Below are 7,838 nucleotides of genomic sequence, written 5' to 3'. Positions count from 1 at the left end.
TTTTTGGCATTACATCTCCCTCTGGGACATTGCCACCTCGTTGCTTAAGTGTTCATTCAGCATTTCCACAGTTATTAACCACGAGGTTTCTAAGCCATGTTATTGCCTACACTGAGCCAACTTTTGCGATAGATACTATATGGTAGGCATATAATATTGCACTATTGGATTCACATATAACATCTATCACAGACTGAAAAAGTTAGGTACAAGTTATATGCAAAGCATATAATAAAACATTTTGAACACCATGGCTATATTATGTGCTTTTTATATAAATTTTATGCATAGTTCAAGCACTAGAAGTGTATTGGCTGATAATATGGAAATTATTGCAGGCTTAGTGCGATTATATGCAAACCTAATAAGTTTCATAGACAATCAATACGCTATTGATTTGAATACTATATAGTTATTATAATGTGTTATATGGTTATCCATAATAAAATAAATCAAATAAATTCAAATAGTACATTTTTATTAGTTTGAATAATAATTTTATATCTTCGTATTTTGCTGCTGGCATTTTAACATCGAATTTTGAATCCAAGTTGTACACCATGAATCGAAATCATCTTGTAGCGATTCAAAAACGTCTAACGTTCATTTTCTGAAAAAAAATATTTTGAGGATACAATTTAATTACATAGGTATTATGAATATTATAATGCTTACCGTTTTGATGACGCTGGTTACTGTGATGCTTGCTGCTGGTTGGTATTGAAGTGACTGGTGTTGTGAGGAAGGCTGTTGGGTTGATTTGGACGATTATTATTTCGTCCCCGATAATTGTTATCGCCAAGGTACAGGTTATTGCTACGGTAGTTTACCGGGCTACGGTTGTAAAAACTACTGCGTCTGTTATAGCATATATGCCTGGTGGACCCGACATCAAACGTTTGGCTGATCAGCTCGGGCCTTTGCCGCAAGACTATGGGGTTGTGGTTTGCCGTTTACCTGCTTAGTAACCTTGCATGAAATGTTCCCGAAGAATGACTTAGCCTTGTCTTAGAACACGAGATCCTACAATCCCGTTCGTGTACTCCAGCGCTCGTTTCTTTGCCGGAATAATACTTCTGCTTGTCTAGCTGTTCGGTGTACACCTGCTCTAGCTTTGCTTCACCGTCCACCTTGAACTTGGGCAGCTGAGATCGGAGCTCATCGAACTTGTTGGCCTGGTCGAAATTGCAGTCCTCGTCCTCGTCCTCGAACTTAAGCAGACTCTTCGCGCGGTTAATTCCCTTCGGCAGATCAATAGCCCATATTCTGATTTGTGCCACGTTTGTTATGCCAGCCACAGTCCTGATTACCTTCATTGGCCATCGCTCTTTCCGAAGTGCTGGCTGTTGTTCCGGTTGAGCATCGACAAATTTCCGTGATTCAAGTTACCAACACCAGCTCCCCTGCGGTTACCGTCACGATTGTTTTGCTACTGGCCAGCTCCCTGCGGTTGCTGATTCGTCTGCACACCCAAATCCACTGTTGGGCTTATGTGGGGCAGAAAATTGCTCGGTGTCGTCGAGCGAGATCCATTGGTTCTCACGCCACTTCCAGCTCACCAGCCCCACCGATAATCAAATCTCCGAGGTTGTTCATTCCCTTGAACGAAGAGCGTGGCTGAACGATCTGATGATGACCAGGTGGTGGATAGTTTTTATTGAATAAAATATGGCTGATGCATGGTTTTAATTGAATAATAATATACTTACAGAGTCGAGCTGATTACATCTACCAAATGCAAAGAGAAAACAGATATTTTGTGGAGGATTTACGAGTTACACTTTCTGTTTCAAATTTTTGACAATATGAATAAGTTGATACAAAATGTGCGCATATAACATTGAGATGCAGGCTTGATCGGAGCTATATGCAAAAATTATATCTATCATTAGAGAATAACATATAACAGCAACATGAACTGTACGTAGTTTTTCTTAAATGATCTGCATATAATGTGTATAAGGGTCCATATAAAGCGAATGTGGTAAACATACAGTACATCTTAAATGACTAATCTGATGAAATTTCCTTATAGATTTATTTGAGTGTAGACCGGCTCCCTGAATTGAACCGATGCCACCTTCAGCATGGTCTTGCTTTATAGCCGCGCATCTTTCCGATTGGCATAAAAACTATAAAAAGCTTATTATTTATCGACAGTACAACATATCTTCCATTATTTAGGCAGTTTGGATCGACTTCGCGTGTTGGAAAGATCAAAAGGTAATTTACTGAGTTAGTCCACAAATTGCATTACAATAAAAATAATCGGAGATATCACGTATTTATTTGTCTTTTAGAAGATGATTAATCTCTCAACTTCCGTTTTATAAAAGTTGATTGTAACAGAGTGCGGGCTACTGGTCTTCTACAAACATTATAGGAATTATTATAGGGATGGTTATTGTCCCTTCCCTATAGCTTCCATAAGCAATAAGCATCCTACCCTTACATCATGTCCATTATTTTGAAATCAAATCACTAAATTATATTATTGAGCTATTTTTTACTGCTCCGGATTAAATAAAGTAATTATACTGAGATTGGCCAGGTGCTTCTTAAATTAATAAATCGGTATGAACCTTCTTGTTCGACAAAAGTTGTGCAAGTTACTCTCTGAATATATTTATCCACAAATATGGACTGCATTTAAACACGACCGTTTACGAACTACTAAAACTTAATACAAGATAAGAAACTTTATTATATATACATAGGTATCGTTACGTATCCAATTCAAGAGAAAGGTGTATTTATTCAAGTTTTGTTTATTATTTCAAGTGTATCATAGTGACATCTCCAGTCAGTAGACGAAATAATTGAGTGCACAAAGTTTTAAATTTTCCAAAAGTTGGTTTCACTATTGCTCCGTAGTTCAATAAACTACAAAAGCATGGGTAGTAGGGTGGTTAAAAAAATCGATTTTGCTCCACAGTGCTCATCTGATTCTTTACCATGTTCTGAGTATCCTCTGAAAATTTGAGCTCATTTAGATTAAAACTGATTTAGCACAAGCTGTTTCAAGTTTGCATGCAAACTTGCATGCAAACTTGAAACGGCTTGTGCTAAATCAGTTTTAATCCAAATGAGCTCAAATGTTCAGAGGACACTCAGATCATGGCAAAGAATCAGATGAGCACTGTGGAGCAAAATCGATTTTTTGAACCACCCTAATGGGTAGGTTTCTTCTGGTTCTTCTTGGTTTATTGCATTAACTCTTCATGACCGAATGTCCACACTTTGCCTTTGACACATCTCATGAGGGTTTGTGCAATGGTGGGGTCGACTTTCTTATACTTTTACCCACTGTTGCTTCGAACCCAGCTCGTTCTTGAATTACCTTTGTTGTTTTACGAAGTTTGGCCGTCATAATGGCCCATTTTATTTTATCGGTTTGGAGTTCCGTGGGTTTCGTGGGTTTCGACAACCCACCGGGTTGTAGTCTTTTGGTACAAAAACAACATTGTTATCTCTGTACCAGTCTAACATTGGCCGCGTAGTGACAGGATGCCAAATCTGACCAAATAGCGCATCACCTCCGTGAGACCGTAGGAAGAGCAACAGGCGCTTCTGGAGGCACTCGTCTCGATAGATTTGCTCATTGACGGTACACGCAGTGATGCACGACAGGCTCATCTGGCTAACCAAACCAAGAACATTTTGGCGAATTTGCCCACCTTCTCTTCCTTATATCCTCCGGAACGTCCAACTACGAATGGCAACGTAAACGTTTTATCCGCCTTGATGTAAGTGTCGTCGTCCATCACGGTGCACCTCGGTTTCATCAGCCATTCTTGGTGCAGCTTCCTGGCGACCTTGTCAACAACACGTTTATGTTTTTCTCGACAAACCAGATGGAAACCTCCGCTCGCACCATCGCGGATCGCACGATTCGGTTGACGCATGAACAGACTCATTATCTACCTTGCCTTCTCCGAAATAGTTATTACCAGGGATGCTGTCTAGCCGCCTATGAACCATTTGGATCTCTTTTAATGATTTCACAACCTGTAACCCCGTCAAGGCGTATTTTTTGATCGATTTTGTTTCCATGCCAACTCAATAACCGATTGACAGATTGTGATAAACTTCTGCCAATGTAAATAGCTGAGCAGAATGGATACGTTTGCGTGCGTTTTGACAGTTTTACCATAGGAAAACTGTCAAAACGCACGCAAACTTATCCATTCTGCTCCGCTTTTAAGCATTATATGCTCTCAACTGTTTGGATTTAGCAGCGAGGATTTTCCAACTTTACAGTCGCTTCAGCAATGGAAACGATAGTTTTGACGTAGGACTACATCTGTGTTTTCTATATTGGGGTACACTTTGCGATTGCGAAAATAGGAGACGGTCACAAACATATAATAAATTTTGAATGATAATTGCTCAGCCGTTTTTCGATAGATTTTCAATATTTGAACCATTCGATCGAGGATTGATCGTTAACTCTCTTCATTGTATTGTTCTAAAAATATAGATTTTCAAATATTTATTATTGAAAATTGGCTGAAAAATTGTTTAGTAAAAGTACAACAACCACTCCCGTATACCTATGCATTGCAATCAGAGGCTTCAAAATCAAGCAACTAGTGGGTTTGGATCTAATCCTCAGTTCGTACAAGATTTCACGCAAAGCTATCGCAACAATAGAGGTAATAAACTATAGAGGACGATTGTCGCTGCGGTTCCCTTTGTTATCGTCCCCAAACATGTGGGGTACCTATCTGTCAAAACGTACTGATTTTTCCTTCGTTGACATTTAGTGCCCTATCCTCGCCAGCAAAAGATGTTTCGCCAGTGACGACAGCGACAATATTCCTTATATTTTATTACCTCTATTACCGCAACGGACCAAAGGCAGCAAGCTACTGATAGCAGTCTCAACGGAAAACTATCGCATCGATGGTAGTCGTCGAGAAGGTTTCTGCAGTTCATCCAACCTCAACGATGGCAGCTTTAGCTCTTTTGGTCAACAGCGTCATGGTCGACCAGCAGCAGTGGCGAGTGTCCGTCGCCGAGCTGCACTCATCTGTCACAACGATGACACCGGTCGCTCCGGTTCCAGCAGAAAGTAACAAACGTCTGCTAGTCTGCTCCGCGCCACCAATGGCGATGATGAAAATGTATTTTGAATGGTGGCATAACGATACATGCAGTGTACCAACCGTTTTAATTTCGGGAACGGTACCCTGAGCTGCCGTCCGGGTGCACGACCTACCTCCTTTCACAACACACGCGTCTATCGGTGAATTTATTAGACAGTTTGGTGATGTGATATCAATCCAAAGTGAAAGTTGGAAACACTACTTCCCGGCGTACACCAAATGGTGTACGAGTGCTGCAAATGAGGATCAAATAGGCTTTACCGTCCTTCATCACATTCGGGTTAGACGTATGCTTGGTGATCAGTCGAAAACTTGTAGACGCAGTTCTAGACCAGTACATCTACAGCAAACATGTTCGGAAATTACAGTACCGAATACGACTCTGATTCAGATTTTCTCCCAGTATGAAGCAATCGTACAGCACTATCTTCCTCTGATTCGTGTGACGGACTTCCGGCAAGAGCAAAGGCGCTTGCTAAAGCAAACGATACCAACGATGACGATAAAGCATCAGCATCCAGCTAAACGACAGAATCTGTAGTCTCATTGCGCATCTCCTTTCGACAGCTCTTTCGTATGACAGTTTGCATGGTTTGCTCGTTTCGAGTCGAGGTGCGCGATGCCACCCCTGATTACATCAAAGCGACAAACAAAGTGTGGCTATCAAAGCGAATAGCAAACTTAAACAAGACAGTTTGCGTGGAGCAGTGTGCCCAGTCTATTGCTCGTTCCGACAAAAGTTCGGGAAAAGTGATGAAATGTTGTAATTACTCAATGTGAAATTGTAAACAAAAAAATCAAAGAAACTCGGCTTCGTAATGCCTAATGGCGCATGAGCCTCTGAAATAAATAAGAAATTAAAAAACCTAATTCATTTAACCAAGACACTAACATTATAAGGTTCAATCAAGGGTTCAATGAACCATTTTCTTAATAACTTTTGAACGCAATGTCCGATCATCACAAAATTCAATAGCGATCTACACCTTTCGAATGCAACTTGTTGCGAGAAAACCGGTTACGGATTACTATATGAAAAGATGTCTAATGTTTTACTTAGCTTTTGTGCACACACATACACACACATACATACATACACATACATATATACACGCCGGTAGTCGGGGCACCACCAGTGCGGAAGTTTCCTTCACCGGAACTGGTGGACCACCCTCGACGCCGGGGGGAGTCAGGAGGATTCGAGTCAGGAAGTTCGGTGCATGACCGTCGAGGGATCGAGACTACGTTGCAGTGGAGCAGTGGATTAGCCAGCCAGTCGGCGAACTAGCCTAAGCTAGGGGCCGGAATTTTAGAAGAAGTGCATGAGCACAGCCCCCCCCCGAAGTAGTCGCAGCATCCCGTGGTCCCGGGGGGATCGAGGCAAGGAGGATAAGGGACCCGGTTTATCCGGGAGGCACATTTTTAGCAGGTCGGGAGGAGCCCATCCCTGTTCGCCTTCGAGCATAGTGTGGATGCTCGAGGTGTCTGTCGCGCAGATTTTTGATGGCCTTTAACCCTTGTAAAAAAAAAAAAAAACATATATACACATACATACACACGACCAGACAGACATTCGAAGTGTCCGGCGTTTAAGCGTGCTGCAAAATCACAGTGCAGGTAACGCAGCTGGCTTGCTCGGCCTCGCCCGAGTGTTTGGTGTGCGCAGGTTTAGAGGAAACGGCGGAACACGTGTTGTTCGTGTGCCCACGTTTTCGCGCAATGCGTGACCCAATGCTTGCCACATGTGGTCTGGACACTACCCCGGGCAACCTAGTTCGGAGGATGTGTAAAGATGAAGTTGGCTGGAACGCCGTTTTATCGGCTATCGTCCAAATCGTCTCGGAGCTACACAGAAGGTAGCGCGTGGACTCAAGGATGGCTAGTTCAGGCGCAAATAAGAGGTGGCCCAAGGGATCGGAGTCGGCTTCATGGGTCATACCGGTGGTCATGCCCTTGTGGTCGAACTCGATCCTTTTATCGAACAAGTGGCCGCGCGAAGAACAACATGGTATCGTCGCTTTCGCGGCGTCAGTTAACCGGGCGGTTTTGGTCTGTGGTAGAGCGTTCACCCATAAATCCCGCCTGGTCCCACCTAACACCAGGACTTGGGCTTGTGCGCTTTGAGCGGCACACGGTCGCTTTGGCGGAGCCTACTTGCGGATACATTCAGCTTTTTATAGAGGTTTAACAGGGCCCACTGTCAAACCCCACCACATCCTAGGCAGGCGTCACAACTCGCAGATGGCCTGGGGAGGGATCGTCAAGCCCTTGGACATAGTCCCTGCTGCCCCCGTCTCTCAACATGATTCATTCGAATTGAATACAAAAACCAAAATGTTAACCAACATTTGAACAATATAAACCATATAAAAAAACGAATGAAGCAATGCATGCATGAGATGATAAATAACATTTTGATAAAATTAATAAAAAGATACAAACTGAATACGAACTTTATTTTGGTTTCGAATCTTTGCATTATATGCGACTTATGATTGGCGAACTTTTCATTTCACTTCTCCTAAATTAATGCGCCATTGATTGAAGAAAGAAACCTACCTCGACATTTTTATCACGCACATGAGCGTTCACGTCTCCCAGCCTGTGATGGGAAATTTAAAAAAAAAGTCATGGATTGCTGTTACTAATTCATTAGTAAATTTAATTATTCGTTTAATTATTATTATTATATTATTATTATTATTTAATCAGACTAAGGCCGAAGTGGCC

General features: G+C 42.1%; 1 pseudogene; it reads right to left on the bottom strand.

The window, feature by feature from the left end:
* Nucleotides 1-692: 692 nt before the first annotated feature.
* LOC134203544 (uncharacterized) lies at nucleotides 693-3,917 on the bottom strand (annotated as a pseudogene).
* Between the last annotated feature and the right edge of the window lie 3,921 nt (nucleotides 3,918-7,838).

This window comes from Armigeres subalbatus, unplaced genomic scaffold (genome assembly GCF_024139115.2).
Source record: "Armigeres subalbatus isolate Guangzhou_Male unplaced genomic scaffold, GZ_Asu_2 Contig1949, whole genome shotgun sequence".
In the NCBI taxonomy this organism is placed as follows: Eukaryota; Metazoa; Arthropoda; class Insecta; order Diptera; family Culicidae; genus Armigeres; species Armigeres subalbatus.
This window is presented reverse-complemented; position numbering and strand designations above follow the sequence as displayed.